Source organism: Actinia tenebrosa, unplaced genomic scaffold (genome assembly GCF_029948245.1).
Source record: "Actinia tenebrosa isolate PJP-AT-01 unplaced genomic scaffold, QUT_ActTen_1.0 PGA_scaffold11__36_contigs__length_13525064, whole genome shotgun sequence".
Lineage (NCBI taxonomy): Eukaryota > Metazoa > Cnidaria > Anthozoa > Actiniaria > Actiniidae > Actinia > Actinia tenebrosa.
The window spans coordinates 398,772-414,933 of NW_028292571.1; positions in this window are offsets into that span (position 1 = coordinate 398,772).

Genomic DNA, 16,162 nt, shown 5'->3' on the forward strand with positions numbered 1-16,162 from the left:
TCATTAACATATAACAAGAAAAGTAATGGCCCGAGTGTGCTCCCCTGCGGGACTGCATGCTTAATGCGTCTAAGGCCAGATTTAACATTACCAACTTTGGTAAATTGACTTCTGTTGGTGAGATAACTATTAAACCAACTATGAGCTATGCCTCTAATACCATATTTATGTAATTTAGAAAGAAGTATCTGATGGTTAACCGTATCAAAAGCTTTAGTAAAATCAAGGAAAATTCCACACGTCATTTCTTTATTATCAATAGATCTTTTTAATTTGTCAGTTAATTTTAAAGTTGCATGTTCAGTTGAATGATTTTTCCTGAAACCAAACTGATATGTATTTATAATCTTATGGTGGTCTAGAAACTTAGTGAGCTGATCATATATAATCCTTTCTAGAATCTTGTTAAATGATGGCAATACTGCAATTGGACGATAATTAGATGGATCAGTTTTGTTGCCACTTTTATGAATTGGGGTTATGCAGAAAATTTTGAAAAGATCTGGGACTATACCTTTTTCAATCGAATTATTAATTAAAAATGTCATAGGATCTGACAATTCAAGACTTGCAATTTTAATTAAGTAATAGGGTATATCAGCAGATGATTTACCTGATTCCAGTGATTCTAACCTTTGTTTAACTTCAGATTTTGACACTAGTTGTAAATAAAAGCTAGAGACTGGAGAATTAGTGATGTACTTAGTAACATCATCCCCAGTGTCAGGTATTTTACTTGCTAGCTGGGTACCAATATCGGAAAAGTAATTATTTAGTTGGTTTGCTATGTCATTCATATCAGTATAAACACAGGGACGGCGGAAGCGGGGGGGCCAGGGGGGCACTGGCCCCTCCACTAGATTTTTTTGGGGGGGCCTGGCCCCCCCAGAATATAATGCCTCACACACAAAAAAAAAAACGCATGAGATTTGGTTATGATTACCATTATTTATTATTTTGATATTACATAATTTTCTGTATCTAAAAAATATACGATATATCTAGGACGACTTGCATCATTTTTGTGTCTCTCAGAACAATTTCAAGTGGTTTAATACGAGCAAAATGTTACTGATTGAAATATCACACATACACGTTTGTAATCAAGCTAAACAGGGAGGGGGGGGGGGGTCATTTCAAGGTACCGTGAAATGTTGGAGTGCCCCCCCAAAATTTTTCAGCTTCCGCCGCCCCTGAAACAGTATCATTGTGAACGATACTTGTTGGAATTATTTGTGATTTTGTTTTTCGTTTAATAATACGCATGGCCAATAAGTTTCCAAGTTTTTTTCAGATTGTTTTTGTTGGCTTGAAATTGAGACGCAAAGTATTCTTTTTGTCTTTTCTTTATCATATTATTTAAGAGATTTGAGTACTTTTTGTATTTAGTGAACTTTTCCTTATTATTACGATCGTGAATATAACTACTGTATAGACGTTGTTTATTCTTGATTGAGCGAAGGATGCCCCTGCATAACCACGGCTTACTGTTTACCTTTGCCCTTCTTTTTGATGTTCGTTTCAGTGGAACATTACTGTCAACAATCGTATTAATGGTGTTCAGGAAATTTTGGGTTGTTATATTGATGTCTGCATCTATTAAGTCATTCCATTCAATATTTCCTAATTCTCGTAGATATTTTTCTTGGTCAAAATTACTATAATCTCTGTAATAAGTTAACGGATTTTCCCTTTTACTAATATTGCATGTTAGTAAACTAAAGACAGGTAAATGATCACTAACATCTAGCGTTAGAATTCCCAAGGTTTGATCAAAATCGGTAGAATTCGTATAAATATGATCAATAAGCGTTGTGGAGTGCGAGGTTATTTGAGTTGGTTTTGTAATAGTGGGATAGAAACTATTGCTGAATAACATGTTAACATAATTTTCGGTTATGTTATGATTCATATATTTCAAAAAGTCTATGTTAAAGTCCCCCAAAATATAAACTATCTGTTTATTGTTGTTAAATTCCTTCAGTAATTCGTCTAAACGATTAGTGAATTCTTCTAGGTTAGCATTGGGATGTCTATAAATACAACCAATTATTACAGTCGATTTGTTTGTCTGAAGTTCGATCCAAGTGGACTCGACTTTACGTAAATTTAGTTCAATATCAGATCGACGTGTTGCATTTAAACTTTTGTTTACATAAACTGCAGTGCCCCCTGCCTTCGTTAAAGAATTATCATGAAAGAAGTCATAACCAGATATATCAACATTAGATATAGATCGATCATTTAGCCTAGATTCTGTGACACCAATGATATCAAAATAGAGTAGTGCACGCACTAAAACCGTGGACATTAATTAGTACTAATTAGTACTATTTCATAGAGTGCAAATAATATACCCGTGAAATAGATAGCTAGCTAACTAATTACTAACTTTGTGCTATTGGTTGCCTAAGTCTAATTAGTCAAAGAAATACGCGAGCTGTGACGGGTAAACTAGTGCACGTGTGCTACTCAAGGGCGCGCATTTTTAAATATTTTTAAACACGCTTGCAAAAACTGAAACAATATTTTATTGAACATGCTTTTCCTTCGTATAATTTGACATGTTCGCATTTTCGAATTCGTATCTGTTCAACAACAAGTGGAGCTTGATTCATGTTTTATGACTTGATATTCAGCTGATGACTGTATAATCTTCAAATTGTCTAGTGTTTAAGTCATTGCTTTTTCGTTCTTAAAGCTAAATTACAAACGACGATAGTTTTTCTTCATTAATTGTCCACACTGCGGGCAGAAGCAAAAGTGGCGTTCTACGAAGCTCAAACAAGTAGAGCTAATACGGTTCAAGCGAAATGGTTTTTGGGCTGGCCAAAGCCAATACGCAGAAGACACCTGGAGTACTTGAACACAACATGCACATTGGAGTAATTTATGCCTTTCAATACCAGAAAGCTTCTCGAGATATCTTCCCTATTTGACTTTGTATTCTCTCTAGTAAGACAATAATGATAATAATGATAATGATAATGATAATGATAATAATAATGATGATGATAATATTAATGATAATGATAATAATAATAAATAATAAAAATATATTTATTTAATATAGCGCTTTTTACTTATAGCTCAAAAGCGCTTTATATTTAAACTAATGCTACTAGTCTACTACTAATAATAATATAAAAGAAAAAATACCCTAGTAATGTCCAAACTCAGTCATAAAATCTAAAAATCAGTAGAAAAAACGCCCTTATTTCTTATATTAGATATAATAATTGTCTCTGTCCAACATGAGTAACTATGGCGTATAACCGTATCCTAATCTAAACTTAATTACTTATTCAATGTTTCTTTTAGCTTATAGACATAAAACTATCATAAAGAATTAACACTAAAATGATATTGTTTAGTTATAATATCAGATAATAGATAGATAGACCTTTATCTAACTCGCCTGGACAACACGAATCGAATTTACTCAGAAACCTCCATGCCGCAGTTATTCAAGCGAATCCAGGAAGGGCTCATCAATTACTGTTAATCAATGATACAGCAATAATTTAATGATATGAAAAATCAGTGCGAAGATCCAAAGAAATCAGCAGAAAGCTTCTTTATATAAAAAAGTCTTTAGTTGTTTCTTAAAGATAGCGATTGTCTCTGACTGTCTAATATGAATAGGTATAGCGTTCCATAGTCTTGGTGCACAGACTGAGAAAGCACGGAAGCCACATGATTTGAGATTATAACTTGGTGTTTTGAGTAGACACTTGTCGGTAGATAATAATGATAATAATAATAATATTATTATTATTATTATTATTGTTATTATTGATAATAATAATAATATTAATAATGATAATAATAAGATCTAGAAATAGAAATTAAAAAAATGTGGGGTATGGAAACAAAAACCATACCTATTGTCATTGGGGCACTGGGGTTAATTCACAAAGGACTAGAACAATATGTCAACCATTTAAAAGGGGACATCTCCATCACAGAAGTACAGAAGATTGCTCTCCTTGGAACTGCACACATCATTAGAAAAACTCTCGTGATTACTTGATTCTTGATTTCTATTTTCCCTTTAAATTGATTTATTTTATTTTTTATCTTAATTACACCTCGTATTGTAAATATATTCTTGTTTTCCCAAGGCCCATGGATTGGACTCGGTAAACTAAGCAAAATTGAAGCAAATCGTAAATAAAGATAATCATAAAGTAGTATAGGGGATGGGGGTTCCAGCGCAACGACCACCGGAGGATTACCCGTCTAAAGTACCCCCCTCGATTCGTACCGCGATTACCCGCATCCCGTGTTTATGTAAAATATGTTAGTCTATATATGGAGTGCGAAGATTGTAAAGAGTTTGCTTATGATTTCTGTGTAAAGTGCTTGAAACCCAAGTTTGTACTTACTAAGCCAAATAAGTATATTTGTTGTGGTAAAAAAATGCAAATAGAAGACGACACGTCAGCGCAGTGTTACGAATGTGGTAAGAATATTCGTAATGCCGTACCAAATGCTACCAGAGAGCAGTATTATGCCAATGGAGGTCGTAAGAAAACGCCATATAAGAGAATAAAATACTTCAGGGACTGGATGAGTCATATCCAAGGTTATCGACCGGTATATTTAGACAACGAAGTAAAGAAGAAAATCATAGACCATTTAGAAGAGCCAACCCCGCAAAGTCTACGGAAAACGTTGAAAAAATTAAAACTAGGGAAATATTACAAAGCTATCCTTATCTTTTATCTGAAATTACCGGTAAGTCTATTCCCGAGATTTCTGATATGAGCAGGGCCGAGTGGATGTTTTGTCGGTTGGATAAGGATATTCCTTATTACCCTGACGTAATCTACGAAATATTTCACGAAATCGACCCCAACCACCCCCTCTTGGGATGGATTCCCAGGCGATGACATCACATAGCAACACCAACATTCCTCTTCCTCATAACAACCAGCGTTTTCCGAGCACACGATCAAAACCCGAGCACACGACCAAAAGCCGAAGTAAGTTGGAAATGTAAACAACCTCGGCGAGAAACTAATCTGCATATGAACCAGACAGCCGGCGTTCGATATGTAAATAGAATCCCGTCACGCTCTTTTCAAAGCAAATCTTTACTGAGCAAGCTTTCTTTGAAGCTCTTCTTTTGCCTCCTGGTAGATCTTTTTGCGAGATTCCTCGGAAAGATCTTTTACGACTGTTTTTTTATTCCTTATGTCCGACTTTAGTTTCTCGTACTTTTCCTCTTCAGCTAAGATAAGCGAGAATTCTACGTCGTCTATCTTTCTGTCACGCAAAGCCTTTGAGACAAGGTCAGTGATCGTATTTACTTTAGCCCTTGACAGAGCTATTGTCGTGTCATGCTTGGATATTTTGCTTGACAACTGTTTCATAATACCCGTAGCAACAGCCGAGATAATACCACAGGCTGCCCCAACGCCGGCCAAAGGAACGCCAACGACTATTCCAGGTCCAGTAAGCGAAGTAGCAACGCCAGAGCCCGTTAACACAACGGATATGGATCCTGAAGTTATCGAAATCTTATGTAGCGTACCTCGGGCTCTAACGTATTTTTTTCGGACTTTTTCGTAGTGCTTCGTTTGCCCTTCCAAGTAAGCCAGGATTAAGTTCGCTTTATTCAGACGAAAGTTTTCGGCATTCATTTCGTTAGGTGTAGTATAGGGAACATCTGGGTACAACTGAGGTGCTGATGGTATAACATCCATTATATATACTAATGTACGACGCTTTTGGGAATGATATTGAGGAGCAGCCACATCACGACAACCGGGATTACTGGAATTGGAGAGCATTTAGGAAGATGTTTCCACATGCAGACCCCAGTAAGTTCGAAAGAAGACCCGATGGTATTTACTATAACGGCTCTAGGATGTACAGCAACGAGGATTTGAAGCCTACGCTGGTTAATCAAATAGACGATCAACTGAAGCATTCGCCAATGCATAAGCCAACGCCAGCGCCAACGCATGTTGAACCCAGTTGGTCAAAGGAATTATTGCTTGGTACCAGTACTTATCCGATACCCGCAGTTTCATTTGATAAACACCCAAGCTTGGACCTAACGCTGAACATGCGGATTTCTAACAAGCATTCCTTTCCGTTAAAGGTGCGGGATATCTTCAAAGACGTACCCATTATTCATACCACCGCTAAGGAATCTCATGAATGGTTAAGTGGTCCTAACATGCGTTATTGGCCGCAGCAACTAAACTTTGCAGTTTGGTGTGCCACTAGCGGCTGTGGTGTAAGCGCAAGCTTGATGAAGAATTCAATATTTATGTTTCATTTTCACTTCACGGTTAGAAGAATACTGCATGAAATGGGTGTTATTGCGCTGCCGGGAGATGCCACGTTCTATCCAAGAGATAATAAATACAGCGTGCCGGCTTATGACAGACTCTGTAAGGAGTTTGGCGTTGTAGGGAAGGATTTCCGATGCACTGCCGGCGCTAACAATGGCTTGGGGCATATTTGGGCTTATTGGGGGATTGGTGGACACGAGCTAAGTGATAAGGAAGTTCATGCGTTGAATCTACGATGGAACACTGGGTATCACAAAGAAACTCACGACAGTAGCACCTTCTTTGAACCAAATGCCAAAACCACTAAGGAAGTCAGAGACGGACCTCTGTTCAAAGACGAGGGCGGTAAGTATGCAGGGGCTAACCCGCTGATTATCAAGATTACCAACGACGAGCAAACGAAGCAATACTTTAATTTCATACCCCCAGAAGGTAAAGGACTAACCAAAGCCGGCCTTGCCCGTTTGAACCGCAGCATAGAAGCTTACGTATATTCTATCCTTGGAGCTCAGGTAAACACCCGATCCAGCATAATCGGAAATACTGGCGCCGCAGAAGAAACGCGAGCCGAAGCCTTGATCTTATTTGAAAGTTCAATCTTGGAGGGCGACATTAGCAAGGGCGTACAGCGTTACCAACTAGCTATACAAAATTCTAAGGCGAGGTTGGACTATGCAGTAGCCCCGGGTTGTTGGTTAATGCCTAGTAATTTATCTATAAATACTGGTTCTGTAGTAGGATACAACAACAAACTGCAGCGAGCTACTAAGGATATGAAGTTTGGGGTGAACGACGTGAACTCTGACACTCTTAGGAACATTCCTCACTTCGTAGAGAAGCCAAAAAAGTCACACGAAACGAAGCTACCCGTAGTTAAGAAACCATCAAAGAAGGTCCTGCCTGCGATACCTGAGGAATATGACCATAACTTACTAAAAGCCGGTCTAGCAGCTGCAAGCATTGGTCTGAGCTATTATATATGGCGATGAACAACCCCTACGTAGCTGGAGTAGATTGTGTCTATACGACTTACACAGGCGAGAAAAAATACAACCAGGCATCTTGGGTTGATGTCACGGGCATGTCCGTGAATTTGAACTACTCAGGAAAGAAGTTAATCCTTTGTAGTATTTGCATTGGCACGAGCAGCCACGCCAACGTCGGCTTTAGGTTCCTGGATGAGAATGGCATACTGCAGCCTATGCGCGCGAAGACGAACAACAGGGAGCCTGCGCATTTCTCCGTAGAGCCGCCAACGAATAGCGCTGAGAATCTTACGACTTGGACTTTTCACATGGTTGCTGATTGCCAAGGGAAGGTAAAGCTGCAAATACGCGTAGACGACACCGGGAGCGTTTGCGTAAATAGCATAGAAAATCAAAGGGATACGACCTATAACCACGAGACCATAAGCACTCTTACGGTGCTTAGCCTTTAGGCCTGAAATATATGAATCCGCATTGGAAGGAAGCCCATTACGCTTATTACTTAAGGGATGAGCGGTATACTGATCACACCTGGCTCGATATTGGGATGTGGGTTGAAGTTGGAGGTCTTGCGTTGATCGTTTGTAGCATTAACGTTACCTCGGGGCGGGCGGGAATCATAGGGTTTAGGTTGGTTGACGAGAACGATGAGCCCTTAGCTCCTTATAGGGTATCGACCAACAATCGAAGTCCTACTCATTTCTCGGCGCAGCCATATCCATTTAGTAATGAGGCGTTTTACGTGGCTACGTTTCAAATGGTAGTCAATTGTAAGTATGCTAAGTTACAGATTTACCCTGACGGTAGTAGCAATCTTGGTTATTATGCTTTCATAAATAGCACGGACGGATACGCTAACGCCCCCGACAGGACCTGGAATCATAAGCCCATTAGCACCATGAGCGTGCTGCCGCTAGTTCCGCATTATCAAGGCGGCGCGAATACTATCTTTACTTATCCTCAGTCGAGGACGCCTCGGACGCCCGACAACGATAAGCCCGACATAATACATAAGGATAAGATTAACCCTTCATCTTCTTCAGGAGGACCACCCCAATAGCGACGACCAAGATCCAAATGTTATTCCCCACGAACTTCAACAGTTCTCCGCCGGCCCTAAGCGCCAAGGAAACAACCGAACCCAGCAGCCCAGGAAGACCGGCTGCCATCTTTTTTCCCAAGTCCGTCAGTCCCTTACCTAATTTCTTTACGCCCGCGCCCGTAGCCTTAAGCGCGTTAAGGATTACCCCTACTACGCTCGAAATAGCGACCGCGAATGCCAGCGGAAGACCATACTTCACCAGAGCTCTTTTTACCTTTTCCTTGGTGGTAAGTCCCAATTCTCTTTCCAGGTTGTCCTTTTGCGCTTGTAATTCCGCAACTCTTACCTGAAGGGTTTCTGATTCCCTTTGGGCCGCCTCCCTTTCCTCTTCGGGACGAGCCTGGTCATTGATTATTTCCTGCTGCCGCTCTATTTGCCCCTCCAGGGCCTCAATGGCCTGATCTCTTTGCCGGATTTGTTCTTCCTTAGTGTTAATTTCGGCAACCAACTGCCGCCGCTCCTCCAAAGAGCCGGTTATGGTGATATGCAAGTTTTTGGCTTCTTCCTTGCTCATATCCAGGTCTTTTAGAGCAAGATTGAAGGCGTGTCGGGCTTGGTCTCTTTCGTCTAAAGCCGTTTCAGCTTCTCGCTTGAATTGCAGTATGACTTCGTTCTTGCCCTTGATTTCTTTCTTTTGAGCATCGGTTAGCTGCCGTATTTGTCTTTCGTACTTTGCTTCCTTTTCTTTCAACGTTTCTTGTAGTTCCTCGGCGTGTTTTTCTAGTGCGACCCTTTCATTCAGGGCTCCCAACCTTTCTAACGCACTTCTGGTAGCTAGTTGAAAGCCTCTTAATCTTGCCACGTTAACCTTGACCGAGCCATTTTCGTCAAAGAGGACTTGTGGTTTGGTCCAACGGTTTTTGTCGGGATATCTCATGTCTTGAACGCTTATGAGGACTTTGTTTCCGCGTTCTGTGAGCCTTACGTCGTTAGCCTCGAAGCGGGAATAGCGCTGCGTTAGCTCTTGCGTTGCCCACTCTACGGTTTCCCGCGCGGTTGCTCCCTGCTCACCCATGTTTCGAAGTTCTATGTACTCAGGAGGGGACTCACCGGGGTTCTTTTCGTGCCACATGCGATTCAAGGCTGTCTTGAAGCTTTTCCACCTACTACCGTACGTGTCTTCTAGAGCCATGTCGTAGATTAGGGGGTCGGTTTCCGCGCCTTTAGTCCATGCGTCGTATTCTTCGTCGTTAATGTCGACTTGGCCTTCTTCGGTGGTGGGATCGAAATCCGTTCCTTCTACTTCCATTATATATGATAAGCTCAAAGTTAAATCCCAACGTATTACCTAAGCAGGTTGGTGGACTAAAGGCAGAACGCACCTTTCACCGGGTCACCTTTACGCCCAGCAGCGCAAAGCCAGGGGAAACGCTGTACGTAGGCGTGCCCCGCCTAACGGATAACCTAGTGTTGGTTCCTGGCACCCTAGCGTTAAGGTTTGACCTAGCAATACAGCCAGATACCGCAGACGTGCGTTACGTCGTCAATAACGTGGGTAGAAACCTTGTTTCCAAAATACGCGTAAAGTTCGCCGGGGAATCCTTGCTGGATTTAAACAGGTATGATTTGTATACCACGTACAAAGACTTATGGTTGACTGCATTTGACCGTGCGCAAAGGATAGAGCAGGGAATCGCCAGTGATGCCATACGCAAGGTAAGAAGCGCAACCTCTGGCGCCTCAGGAGAAGACGAAATAAAGACGGCTTATGGTACTAAATATGTTATTCCATTAGATTTCGAAGTTATCACGAACCACGGTGCATACTACCCAAGGCAGCTAAGCGAACTGCAGTTCGAAGTGACCCTAGCAGACACTACGAACATCCTGCAAGGAAAAGATGTAAGTTCATCAGCCGTGGATCCTTATTTCATCAAGAACTTGGAGCTGCAGTACGAAACGGTATACAGCGAAGAGCTGGCTCGTAGCGCTGGCATGGAATACAGCGCCGGGAAGGCTTTCCTTTACGATCACGTCGTGATGTACAAGACGTTCAGCTTCACGAACAACGTCGAAGAGGTCATCAACCAAAGCATTAACCTTCCCAGGCGCAGCCTCACAGGGATAATGTTGCTGTTTGCAAAGACATACACGGCAGGATTGCGTGACTCTGAGGCGTTCTTTAATCCTAACATCACTAACGTAGGCGTTAGCATTAACGGAGTGCCTAATAAGGTTTACTCACAAGGGATAAAGCCCGAGGACATGTACCGGGAAGTCGCGCGTAAGTTTGGAGACCAAATTGACCCAAAGGACTTCTTTAAGGATAAGTATGCGCTGTGGATCGACATGCGCACGACGAACGACGAAGACCTACATGGACAGGGTTTACGCCTGGTAAATACCCAGGACGGCATTACGTTGGAGATCAAGCGCACCAAAGACGCCAGCGACACTACTAAGATAAATGCATACATTTTCGTAGTCTCAGACGCGCAGCTAAGCGTGGAAATGAATCAGCTAAAGAGCGTTGCGTACTAGGATGACTGAGGATAAAAATATCCCTTACGTATAATATGCTCCGCGTATTCGAAAACAACGAAACTAAACTGCAATGCCTAGTGCAAAGCGACAAGCTGTACTTTAAGGCGAAAGAGGTAGCAAAGGCATTAGGTTACGCAGACACCAAAGATGCTATTAAAGTCCACGTGCGGGATAAGCATAAGAAGAGGCTTAGTGAATTTAGAATAGAGGTGAATCGCCTCCCTTCTGGTTCACACCCACAATCCCTGTACGTGACGGAATCTGGTTTGTATCAGTTAATATTTAGCTCCAAGCTACCGACAGCAGAGGCATTTCAAGATTGGGTCTTCGAGGATGTCCTACCAACGTTAAGGAAGACAGGAAAGTACTCTCTGGATGGTCCAAACAAGTTAGTCTTCAAGATCGAGAACGAGTTCGACCTGCACAAGAAAGTCGTAGATTACATGCGTCGGTTTCACCCTACGCTGTTATTAGCACCTGGACTCGGGGAATTGCAAGATACCACCAGTAAAAGGATAACGTGCTGGCAAAAGGGCTACCAGGCAGGTCAACCCGACATCCTAATTCTTAACTCCCATAAAAAATACAATGGGTTATGTCTGGAACTGAAGACGCCAAAGGGTAACGGCGTATTGTCCGACAAACAAAAAGCGGTATTGACGCAATATGAAATGAATGGTTATCTTGCGATGGTTTGCAACGATTACGATCTGATCTGCAGGGAAATCGACCGTTACGTCGACGGCATTCGCATACCTTGTCCTGGCTGTGTTAAGGCTTTCAAGTCACAGGAGACGCTACAAACGCACCGAAAGATATTTCATAAATATAATGATAGTTGAACAAACTCACTGGCGCGAATTAATACAAGGCATTTCATACAAAATAAAAAATTACGTCGTCTTCGAGGACATTAACCGTTTAAGGTTGGTCCTCTTAGACGGCAGCCAAGAGTACAGTTTATGGGCTCCTGACTGCGTACGGTACGTACTGCAAGGCGAAGAGTACACTCACATACGTAGCTATGGTAAAGTCAACGGTCGATGGAAGTTCGACGTTGAAAGAAAGGCGGAGGCTAATCCATTGTGTGATTAGTCGTCCTTATGGGCTTCTAGGTATTGGTCTGCTACGGCGGACCTCATTTTTTCTGACATGTAATTAGTCGATATCGTAATCAAAGCTCCTCCTGTGAACGCTGCGATGTAAGGTAACATCATATATTAGACCATTCTTTTCGTATTGCAAGGTAATGGTCTAAAGGCTTGGGACCTTCGTACAGGCAACACCAAATATGTTGACCGCTGCGTTGACAACCACATTTATCGCAGATGCCGTCCCAGTGTTCTCGGTTCTCCCATCTTACTCCTTCGTAGTCGTCAAAGCATACGAAATCTTGGTCTATTTCTTTTTTACGCAGCACTAAAGCCCGGCTGGTTTCAAGGGGGCAACATCGCTCTGCTAAATCGCCGTGGGTTTCACAGACGACTTCTTCGAGGTGGTAACGTCGGCAGCGGTATTTATGCCAGTTCTCTTCAAAGAGGGGTTCATCGCATCGGTGGCAATGGTCTTTAAGGCAGACTCTATGCTCGCGGTGATATCGTAGGGCCTGTACGGTGGACAATTCCTTACCGCAGTCGCCACAAACAGTGCTGATGGTCTTTTGACAGACTTTCTTGGAAAGGTGGTATTGCAGTCGCTGCTTGCTACTAAAGGCTCTATCGCATTGCATGCACTTCATTATATATACCTCATTTTTTATTGTTAAATTGTTAAATGTCAGCAAGAGACAATTACGTAGATCTTATTTTTTTATTGTTAAATTGTTAAATGTCAGCAAGAGACAATTACGTAGATCTCATTTTTTTATTGTTAAATTGTTAAAATACGGTAAGAGACGAATGTAGATTTCATTCTTTGTAGGAACTTAACGATGAAAGATATAGACCATTCTTTGACATCATCTGTGCAGCATTTAACAAAATAACAATAAAAAATAGACTATCCTTCAATGTCATATTTGCAGCATTTAACAAAATAACAATAAAAAATGAGGTCTATGCTAATTCCTTTGGTGGAAATCAGTAAGACCTTCTTTACGACCTTTTCATCGAGCATCTTCTAAAGTCCTTTGTGCTTTAGTATCCGCAGGACACCAATGTCCAACGAAGTCTCCTTCAGAGAATACCTCATTACAGTGACGGCAGCTGTGTTTCTTACGAGGCTTTGGCGTTGGAGGGGTAGCGACTATGCAGTCATCGGATGGTTCAGTAGGTACTTTAGGCGTAATGCAGTCAGCAGGTAGTTCAGATGTAATGCAGTCCATATATATATAATCACAGAGGGTATCGCATGAAATCCTTAAGGGAATCCCTAGTCCAGCCTATCATCGTCCAGAGTGCAGCAAGCCTTTCTGTGCGCTTCAGACTACACATTTCGTCGTACAATTCCTGCACGCGCTCTTTTAACCGATTTATTTCCTCTCTTTGCAGATCTATGGTGTCTTTTTTATCTTTTGCGTCGGCTATGATTCTTTGCATTGCTTCCACTGGTTCCATCTATATATGAACCCAGATCACATACCTTGTAACGCTCTGATAGTAGGACCCACCAGCTGTGGAAAGACACAATTTGTCGTGGAGCAGCTATTAGGACCCTTTAGATACCGCTTCGACTACATCGTGCTATTATGTCCCACCTACAGGAATAATGTTACCTGGGAAGGCATAGGAGTGAAAGACGACGACTTCTTCGTAGATATCTTAGACCCCAACGAGTTATCCAGCCATCTTAAGTTCTGGCACAAGCAATTCCCTAAAGATACACAGACGCTCCTCATATTGGATGACATTGCCTGTGGGGATGACGTAAAAAGGCGCACCTCCGAATTGGTGAAGCTTGCTTTCAGCGGTAGGCATGACAATATCAGCGTTTGGTTGCTTTCCCAGCAGCTTACCAGCGTCTCTAAGCCCTTTAGGGAAAACATAGGCTCTCTCGTAGTATTTTATACTCCGAGCAAGTCTGACCTGGAAACCATTTTAAGCGACTACGGCGGTGAGATAAGCAAGGAACAGCTGCACGAATACATGCGGCATTTAAAAACGCACCAACATTCCAAGATGATCTTCTCTTTGAGGTTTCCGTATGACGTTAACATATATGGACATTGAGCAGCTCATAGATGAAGCCCCCACACAGTTAGATGAAAGTAACCTCAAGGAACAACTTAACATTCTTGTGTCTTCTGGGAAGTGTAAAGAAATGATAGGTAAGGAACTTACCCATGAGCAGGTTAATAAGCTGTCAGAAGAGGAGGTTAAGAAGTTCCATAAGAGGTACGAGGCTGCCCTCGCAAGTAAGACCACGGACGCCGTAGCAGACTCCGCTATCCGACTTGCCACTAAATTGCTTGGACTTGCGCTGCCCATAGACGACGTGGAGCAACTGCGGAAGGACATAAGCGAGGACTATGTCATCGCCCAAGAACTTAAGATAACCTGCGGGTGGTTGTCTTTAAAGTGCGGTAAGTTAATGGCAGTCGCCTCTGCGGCACTTCACGTAGCTCAGCACGTCGACTTGAAGGAGGTACTAGGTTCCTTCGGAACGTCTTGGAAGGACTTCAAAAAGGACAGAGAAGTCGAAAAGGTCTTCCAGGCGGCACTTGCTGAGGTACCTGATCGAGTCGCCTCAAGTACTTAGTTAAGTCGTTGTCAAGTCGCCTCAAGTACTTAGTCAAGTCGTCCTTAAGTCATTCTCAAGTACTTAGTCAAGTCGTTGTCAAGTCGTCCGTAAGTCATTGTCAAGTCGTCATCAAGTTACTTGTCAAGTACTTAGTCAAGTCGTTGTCAAGTCATTGCCAAGTCATTGTCAAGTCGTCATCAAGTTACTTGTCAAGTCCTTCAAGTCCCTTAATATAAGATGAGTGACACCGAAGAACAACCAGAAAAGGCTCCCGTAGAAGATACCAAGATTACCAAGGCTAAATCTCCGGGCAGAGTCGCTGCCGGAAAGAAGCTCGCGGAGATGAATAAAAAGAACAAAGCAAAGAAGGAGGAAAAGGTGGAGGAAAGAGAAGAGGAATCCTTTATCAATCCTGGGTACGTCATTGGCGCGTTAGGAGTCGCTATAGCAGCAGGCAGCCTCTACTTACAATGGCGGGCTACGAAGCCAAAAGTAAAGTGGGAGGCCGCAACATATCACGCACCTGTGGAGGTTAGAAAAAGTAAGATCCCTGAAATGGAATAACCTTCTCGCTTTGTAATATAATGTCGACCGCGTTGTTGAAAACTGTTGAAGAGGCAGCTATCATTACTTCCATCGTTGCGGGTATTGGTTGGGTAGGTAAGAAAGTGCTCAAAGAAGACTTTACTGAAGACCCAAGCAAGAGCTTCGCTAATTTTGCTAAGATGACCGCTGCCGTTGGCGGGGCTATCATGGTAAAGGATTACCTACGGAAGGAAAAGTACATCCCTAATGTATAAATGGCTAGCGTGGTCGCAGGCGGAGTTATTGCAGCTCTAGCATTCACTGGAGCTAATTATGGCGGTCAATATTTGGATAGATTAGTTAGAGGCGACAAAAGCGGAGAATTAACCGCTGAGAGGAAAAGGCACGATTTAGCGCTGGAGAAATATCAGCGGGACGTGGCAGCTTGGAATGAAAAAAGACAAGCTTACAGGGATTGGTTGGACAAGAACTACCAAGACAAGATGCAGGCGGATAAGAACTTCGAAAACACAGACTACGCCTTCAAACTTTATGCGCAAGCACACCCCGCGGCATTAACGGGGTTAAGAAAGCCTCAGTTCAAGAATTACTACCAGCCTTCTAAGAAACAAAAAGACAATGAGTTGGTCTTTGTAGGAGTCGCAGGGCTGGCAGGAGGCGTGGCCTTGACGTATCTGCTCTAACGAAGGGGACTTGTCCCCTGTAATATATGATCGTCTTTTTGGAAAGCGACAAGAATAACTTTACCACTTATCTGAATCCCCCCATCAAAGCCTGTAAGGTTCGGTTGGTTAGTTGCTCTTTGTATAATTCTTGGTATAATTTAATTAATGGCTTTGTCATCGGAACTTCCGGCACCAAACCAAAAATACCAGATTCCCATTACACCCCAATAACACTGGCTAAGGAGCTAGCGAAGCATGGATACACTCTTACCACAGGATTACCCCATGAAATGAAATTCAAGAAAAATAGTGGAAGCGCTAATTTAAAGGACAGTTCATTGGTAGAACTCCTGGGCCTTACTAGTACCACGATAAATAGCGGCAGTACATATG